The sequence below is a fragment of the Chiloscyllium plagiosum genome, unplaced genomic scaffold (genome assembly GCF_037043375.1).
Source record: "Chiloscyllium plagiosum isolate Xiang-an unplaced genomic scaffold, Cpla_swu_hap1 HiC_scaffold_33, whole genome shotgun sequence".
Taxonomy (NCBI): domain Eukaryota; kingdom Metazoa; phylum Chordata; class Chondrichthyes; order Orectolobiformes; family Hemiscylliidae; genus Chiloscyllium; species Chiloscyllium plagiosum.
The window spans coordinates 16,829,713-16,838,994 of record NW_028270171.1 but is presented as its reverse complement, the minus strand read 5'-3'; positions in this window follow the sequence as shown (position 1 = coordinate 16,838,994).

Below are 9,282 nucleotides of genomic sequence, written 5' to 3'. Positions count from 1 at the left end.
ATCAGAGAATACCACGCCAATAGGGATCAGCGAGTCTATTAAGTCATGAGGACTCTTTTTCATAGAACAATCTAGTAATCCCACTCTTCCAGTGTGTCGCCACAACCCTGCATGTTTTTCTTCCTCAATATTTATCCAATACTCTTCGCACGATCAAAATTTAATTTAATTCTTATCCCTTTCAGGCAGTGTCCTCCAAATCCTAAGCGGTTGTTCACTAAAATATTTTTCCTTATCTCGTTCTTTCTCAGTCACTTTAAATCTATAAGCTCCTCTTACCGACGCTACAATCTTTCAGAACAGCTCCTCTTTATGACCTTCATAAAATCCCTACAGTGTGGAAACAGGCCATTCAGCCCAACAAGTCCACACCAACCCTCTGAAGAATATCCCACCCAGACCTATTCCCCTACCTTTCCACTGACTACTGCACCTAACTTACATATCCTTGAACACCATGAGCAATTTAGCATGGCTAATTCACCCAACCTGCACATCTTTGGATTGTGGGAGGAAACCGGAGCACCCAGAGGAAACCCGCGCAGACACGGGGGGAATGTGCAAACTCCACACAGACAGTCGTCTGAGGCTGGAATCAAACCCAGGCCCCTGGCGCTGTGAGGCAGCAGTGCTATCTACTGAGCCACCGTGCTGCCAATCCCTGTGTACTGTGTACAGAGGAAGACAGAATGTTAACTTCCACAATGTTTCAGTGAGAATTCTACACTTCCCAAGGCCCACACTTGGCTCAACAGAGCACATCCATGCCTGATTTTCCTGCATTTTTCCAGACTGTTGGCATTTGGAAGTTTGTTGTTGTGGAAAATCAGTAGTGTCTCAGTAGGAACTGCAAGCACCAAGTTACTCCCTCCTTTTCAGAGCTAAAGGCTAGTAGATGATGCAAATATTCTTTCTGGAACCTGCAGAAGCTCTACTGCAACCAAACCAGTATATATTTGGGTCAATGGTGTTGTAGCTTTGGGTGGTAAAAGCCACAATATACTCCATGATCTAAGTCTTGCCCAATATAATAGTTGGACATCAAGATTGTGAGAAGTTACCACCATAAGGACATGGAGCAAGAGTAGGCCATAGATCTTCCCGGGCATCTTCTAAATGAGAGCATAGCTGATTGATAACCTCAACCCTGCTTATCCACACTATCCCATGATTCACTTGGTGTTCAACAGTATGTTGATTACATTCTTCAATATGCTGTGCGATCCTCTGAAGGGGAGAATTCTGAGTGAAGACAGTTCTTTCCATCTCAGTTGGAAGTGTTTTGTACCTTACCCTGAATCTGTGGCTTCCAGCTGGGAAGAGTAGCTTTTTAATGTCTACCCTGCTAACCCATCCAGAAAATGAACACTCTCAACACTCTCATTAAGAAATTAATCTGATGAATTTTCCTTGCACTGTTTTGGAACATGTATATCCTTCTATTAGTAAAAAGGCCAAAACTGTACAGTTATCAGACCCCAATGACATCATCAGACCCAATGACACAATCAGATATAGTGACATCATCAGACCCCAGTGGCATCATAAGACCTAACGACATCATCAAATCCTAGTGACATCATAACACCCAATGACATCACCAAATCCAAGTTACATCATAAGACCCAATGACATCATCAATTTCAATGACATTACCAGACCCGACAGCATCACCAAATCCAACATCACCAGACATAATGATATCATCAGACTCTTTGACATCGGCAGACTACAACGACATCACTAGACCACAATGATATCATTCCTGATGAAGGGTTTTGCCCGAAATGTCGATTTTCCTGCTCCTTAGATGCTGCCTGACCTGCTGTGCTTTTCCAGCACCACTCTGATCTAGACACAATGATCATAAAACTGTGACATCATAAAACCTCAATGACTTCACTGGGTGCAATTATATCATAATATGACAAAGATATCACCAGAGCCAATAACATAATAATACCACACTGACCTCTTGACTCCCCGGTGACATCATACAATCCCAATGACATCATCAGCCCCACAGTGACACCATATAATTCCAGTGACATCATCAGACGCCAGGTGCAATTGATGCTATCAAGCCCTGAACTGCATGTTATAAGACAGAGGAGTAGAAATTAGGCCATTCAGCCCATGGAGTCTGCTTCACCATACAATCATGGCTCATAGGTTTCTCAGCTCCATTCTCCTGCTTGATCCCCTTGACAATCAAGACTATATCTATCTCTGTCTTAAATAAACTCAATGATCTGGCCTCCACAGCCTTCTGTGGCAGTGAATTCTATAGATCCCCCACTCTCTGGCTGAAGAAGGTTCTCCTTATCTCCATTCTAAAGGTCTTCCCTTTACTCTAAGGCTGTGCCCTTGGGTCCTAGTCTCTCCCACCAATGGAAACATCTTCCCAACATCCACTCTGTTCAGGCCGTTCAGTATTCTGTATGTTTCCATTAGATCCCCCATCATCCTTCTAAACTACATTGAGTATAGACTCAGAGTCCTCAAACATTCCTCATATATTAAGCTTTTCATTCCTGGGACCATTCTCACGAACCTCCTCTGAACACGCTCCACGGCCTGATATATGGGGCCCAAAACTGCGCACTGTACTCCAAATGTTGAGAGAGCACGCCCACGGTAGGCATCCATGCTGCCTGCTCATGACAGCAAGTCAAACTCCCTGGCTGCACAATCCACTGGCCTGCCCAGGTTTCGCTGCACACTGTACAAATTCTTATCTCCAAACCCAGCGACAGCCCCTCATGTTTCATGGTGAACACTGATCAATACATTTCAGTGTAAAATGCCTTTTGTGCCTTGTGGAGTTCTAGTTGGATTAACTTTGAACAGATTACTTTGCTTATTCCCTCATTCTCACCATATATCCACTAACTGAATAGAATCCTTAAGGCTTTCTGACAAACCTTTGCAAGGCTCATTGAAGCATCATGACCTCTGTTAGGAACCTCATTTCTCCTGGCTATTTCCTCATTAAAGAGCCATTCTCCAGTAGCGTCTTTACATTGCACTTTTCCTACAGTTCCCAAGAGTAGACTTATAAATAAGGTCTAACATCAAGCTGCTTTCCAGTTCACGGGAGATGTTAAGTGCACTGTATGGTCAATTAAAAGCACATAGTCCTCTACATCAGAGTATATCTAAAACGTAACTCAAAACTGAATGATGAGGACAATACTTTAGAACAGGTCAGCACATTCTATTCAGATGTTAGTCTCTACAGTATTAACCTTTTAAAGGGTAGGCACAGTGACTCTGGAGTTAGCACTGCTGCCTCACAGTCCCAGGTTCAATTGCAGCCTTGGGTGACTGTCTGTATGGAGTTTGCATGTTCTCTCCACGTCTGTGTGGGTGTGCTCTGGCTTCCTCCCACATTCCAAAGATATGCAGGCCAGATGAATTGGCCATGGGAAATTACCCATAGTGTTAGCTGCATTAGTGAGAGGGAAATGGGACTGTGTGGTTTACTCTTCGAAGGGTTGGTGTGGACTTATTGGGCTGAAGGGCCTGTTTCCACACTGAGGGAATCTAATCTAAATCTTCCTTTGTGTGTTTCTTTTGCTTTTATTCATTTTTCAAGACATATGCTCCACATGAAGATGCGTTTACAATCCCAATGGAAGCAAGGGAAAGGAATGGTTCCTGAGTAATCTCATTCTACCTCGAATATTATTGCTTCCTATTGTGGATCCCCCACTCGCACAGAATAATGTATCATTGTAAACAACTCAATAAATTCTGGTGGAGGGAGTGGTGCAGGAAAATGGAGAAGGGGTACAGAATAGAGCGGCTTTAAGGTGCCCTCCTGCTCCTATGTCTTATGAGTTACTGGGTCTATTTTCACTGGAGTGGTGTAGCCTGTCTCTGTGAGACAACATAGGCAAAGTTCAAAATCACACAGCACCATGTTATAGTCCAACAGGTTTATTTGGAAGCACTAGTTTTCAGAGTGCTGCTCCTTCATCAGGTAGCTGTGGAGCAGGTGTCCTATGGTCTCATGCTCCACAACCACCTGATAAAGGAGCAGCACCTCTGGTGTGTTGTGTGATTTTTAACTTTGTACATCCTAGTCCAACAACCGGCGCCTCCAAGTCACCACATAGGCGAAGGTACATCACTTCTGCTCTATAAAGCACAATTAATCTATAAAGTGAATGATACACATCTTTAACTACCAGAGATATCGCAACCACAGCCACTTATTACCCAGGGTGCTTTAAGCAGCCCCAAACATTGTTACCTGGGAGATGTGGCAGCTGGCCAGGCACGAACACGTCTCGGTATCTTCACCATGCCTCCTGATGCCGGGTACCTCTTCACAGCTGTTAGTCTAGGAGTAACTTCTAAAATTGGGGGGCTGCTTTTTATGCAGTTCGGACCCACCAAGTTGGCATTCCACTTTCCTTATTTGCTGTTGCTTATAAAACCTGTCCAATTCCAGCCGGTTTTCCTGTGTAGAGCTAGCAATGAACAAATTCCTTGGGTTTCTACGCCTCCTTCGCCCTTTTATGGTCTCGGTCGCAACTTGGCCTCACAGGGTCCACACACACAGTGGCCAGCAAGTGAGGATTGGGTGTGAGAATAGAAATGGAGGGGTATTTGTGATCTAGAAGGAAGGTCCCCACCATCTTCTCAAGAGCAACTGAGGATTGGCAACCAATACCTGTATTTGTCAGCCACACCTGCATCACACAAAAGGATAAAGTAAAACTCTGTAGACTGTTGGATGGTTGAACATTTCGCCACTGTAATGGAGCTGAATCAGAAAGCATTATGCTTTTAAAAGGAAAATTGAAAACCCTCGAAGCAGAGGAACATGCAAAATGGTAGAAAGGGAAGAGGGGAGGGTTAAATCTCAAGGGTTCTGTGGGTTAAAATAATACCAAAAAGGAGATGCTATGCCGACACATCACAGTATGGACCAAAACTCACTCAGGGAGAAAATTAAGATTACTTACAGTGTGGAAACAGGCCCTTCGGCCCAACAAGTCCACACCGCCCCGCCGAAGCGCAACCCACCCATACCCCTACATTTACCCCTTACCTAACACTACGGACAATTTAGCATGGCCAATTCACCTGACCTGCACATCTTTGGACTATGGGAGGAAACCGGAGCACCCGGAGGAAACCCATGCAGACACGGGGAGAATGTGCAAACTCCACACAGTCAGTTGCCTGAGGTGGGAATTGAACCCGGGTCTCTGGCGCTGTGAGGCAGCAGTGCTAACCACTGAGCCACCGTGCCGCCCTCCTCCATTTGTTTTTTTAAGAGAAGGGAATTTGCAATAAAAATGAACAATAATTTGGTTAAGTCAACAACTCTCTTGTCCTTTTTTAACAATTATGATGCAATGAAAATGGAGCTAATGTTGTCTTCAAATGGTCCATTCTGTTTTCTGTATATTAATACTGACTCAGCATCTTAGTGCAAGCCAGCTGATTCAGAACTTTCTTTTAGCTTAAAAGCTGTCTTAAAAAAAATATGTTGACTAATTTGATTGCAAGTAACTGTTCATTTTGTTTTCATGTGCACATCAGACTTTTGGACTGCTATTTTTGGGACATGGTAATAGAATTAGAAAGTAGAAGATGGGAGCTGGATTCTATCACTTCATTAGTCTCTGTCGAAAGAGCTTTTTGCTTTTGGATAAGGTGATACAATCGTCAGATAGCGATTATTCCCATCAGCAACAGTTGACTTGTTTCCGAGTTCAGAATAAGATATTGTGAGGCTAAGTAATGAGGAAAGGGAGTCTCCAACTGATTTGGATACAGTGCCTGTTAAGAAATTGTGAAAAACATTACAAGAGAAAAGCTGAGGGAGTATTGACAGCAGGGATCCAAATAGAATGTGATTAAAAGGAGTGCACATTTACATAAGTGCATACTTTATGCTTCAGAAAGCTTCAATGATGGATTCAGCATGTTTGGCTGGTGTACCTCAGTTCGCCCACACAGTTAACCAGCTCCTAACAGATTTTTAACACCCCTAAAACCTCACTGCTCACCTCTCTCATCCTCACCCACTGACCTACGCCAGCTCTGAGTACCCACCCCATTTCTGTGCTGCATGTGTATCTTCCATAGCCACTTGCCGATGATGCACACCGCGACAAACATCAGCTTATGCCCGGGGGGACCATCGAGTCGGTGAAAGACTGCTCTTTGGTCTGCTTGAAACGTGTTGGTCTTCCAAAACAAGGAGTTAACCCTGACTGAGTGCTGCAGTCTGGTACATTCCAAGGTCCAGGACTGCGTGCTGAGGGACGCACTGAAAGTTTGGGGCAGCTGCTGCCAAGGCGCGGTGGGGAAAGACCACTGTCTGAGGCCTCTCTATCAAAGTACAATGAGGGTCCATTCAGTTATCAGACCTTCCTGATGCCTTGACTGCATTTAAATATAGCCATGTGCAAGTAAGAGATGTCTTTGGTTTGTTTGGGTACAGTCAAACTCCAATATTTGTTTGTTTCTTTGATACGCTACTGTACAAAAGAGATCTGCATTTGTGACTATGCATGTACAAAGATTTTATGAATAAAGTATATTTTTGAAATAAAAAGAATATACATGCCCCTTTAGTGGGAAAGCTTACCCTCTTCAGGAAAGTAATAAATCTCCCACCATCGAATAAAAGCCTCCAAATCAATGATCCTGAGAGAACTAAATTGCATTCTGTCGTAAAGAAAAGAAACTTGTAACATCTGTAATTTCATTAACTTGTGACATCAATCTGGAAACTACAGCAAAGGGACAAACTGTCACTGCAACCCATTCAACTGTCTTTTGTTCTTAAATGAGCAGAATTAGGATATTAACAGGGAAAAATATAGGGCAGGTAAAGAAAAACGTTTTCCTCTGGTTGAGGGTTTTAGAACTAGGGGGCATAGTCTGAGAATTAAGGCCAGACCGTTCAGGAGAGGGGTTAGGAAGCACTTCGACACACAAAGGGTGGGAGAGGTTTGGAACCCTCTACCATAATCAGCAGTGGATTTTTTTTAAAAAATATTCATTCACAGGATAAGTGCGTTGCTGACTGGGCGAACATTTATTGCCCATCCCTAATTGCGCCAGAGCACCATTGGGAATCACTCACATGGCTATGGGTTTGGCGTCACATGTACAATGTAGAATCCCTACTGTGTGGGAGCAGGCCATTCAGCCCACACGGACCCTCCAGAGAGCATCCCACCTAGGTCCACTCTGCTATCCTTGTAACCCTGCATGCATGTCCACCTAGCCTATACATCCCTGAATACTACGGACAATTTCAGCGTGGCCAATCCATCTGACCTGCGCGGCTTTGAACTATGGGAGGAAACCAGAGCGCCCAGAGGAGACTCGCACAGACGAGGGGGGAATGTGCAAACTCCCCACACAGACAGTCACCTGAAGCTGGAACTGAACCTGGGTCCCTGGCGCTGGGAGGTAGCACTGTACTGCCCCATACTTTAGAGGTTCTGCTTTTCAATTTACCTCCTAACTGGTCAAATTCTTTCAGAAGACCCTCCTTTCCAATACAACCAATGCTGTAAGTATCGACATGGAGAGCTGGTTACTCCTCCATCACCTCAAATTCCAAACAAGCCAACTTTGAGAGTAATCTGCTGCATTTTCTTTTCAATGCAGTGTTTCATCATAAGGATATGCCTTTTAAAAGTAACTTGATCCCCACATTGGCATAGGGTAAATAACGCCAATGGGGTTAAATGAGTGGCTCAAAGACTGGTGTGGGAGGAATGGGTTTCAGTTCACGCACAGTTCAGGTTCAGGTCACTTGAAGTCTGCTGTGACCAGTGTCCTGGTGAAGAGGATAAGCTTTAAACTAATGAAAGGGAGAGAGGGGAGATACATAGACCCACAAAACAGATGGATACGACAGCACTGCAGGGCAGCTTTTTCAGTAATGATACCCAGAGTGGAACACAAAGTAATAGAACGCACAAAGCAGAAAATAGGGTTAAAAAGGGGGAAATTGGTTTAATTAAAGGTTATTTACTTAAAATCACGTAGTATTCATGAATAAATAGATGAATTAATGGTACAAATAGTCAATAATGGATATGATCTTACCACCATGGTATGGTTACAAGGAGATCTAAGGTCCAAATGAAGCATTCAATTAGATTAGATTACTTACAGTGTGGAAACAGGCCCTTCGGCCCAACAAGTCCACACCAACCCGCAACCCACCCAGACCCATTCCCCTACATTTACCCCTTCACCTAACACTATGGGCAATTTAGCATGGCCAATTCACCTAACCTACACATTTTTGGACTGTGGGAGGAAACCCACGCAGACACGGGGAGAATGTGCAAACTCCACACAGGCAGTCGCCTGAGGCGGGAATAAGAACCCAGGTCTCTAGCGCTGTGAGGCAGCAGGGCTAACCACTGTGCCACCGTGACTACTGGAAAGGACAGGCAGGAAGGAAAGGGTGCTGGGGTTGCTTTGTTGGTACGAGATGGAATAAGCACAAGATGAAATAGCAAAGAATAGTCTTGGATTGAAAGGTGTAGAATCCATATGTGTGGAAGAAGAAATCACCAGGAGAAGAAGACCCTGGTTTCAGCAATCTATAGGACTCCAAACAGTAGCTATTCTGTAAGGCAGAGAAGAAATCAGGAGATATACATATACAAAAACAATCCAACTTTGAGAGTAATCTGCTGTGTTTTTTTTCAATGCAGTGTTTCATCATAAGCATATGTCCTTTACAAGTAACTTGATCCTTACATCAATCATGGGTAGCTTTGATTATTACACAGATTGGAAAAATCAAATTAGCACAGGTAACCATGAAAAAACCTGCTAACCCCAATAAACATTCTTGTTTTGTTTTGCGGTTTAACAACATCTTTCTTGTAGCCGGGGACAAGAATGATTAACACATGATTCTCAGAAAGCAAGCTACAGGGCGGATTCATTAAGCAACTTGCCAAATGGGGAAGAAATTCTGCATTTCAGGATTTGTGGAGCTAAGGGTTAACTTACCAATGTTGTAACAATAGTGGCTGAGCATATACATAAGGATCTCTTTGGTGAAGATATCAGATCACATGGACTGAGACCTGATAGACAGAGACATGTGTAAAGCTCTGCTTGATTATGCTTCTCTATATAGTTGCTAAGTATTGATCGTTTCCACAAGCCTTGTATACAATCCTCGTTTGTCTTAGCTCCTGTTAACATTGGTCTTACTGGATTCCCTGAGCCTTGTTTTTCACAGGAAGGGTTTTGCAAAAACATGTCAGTTTAATG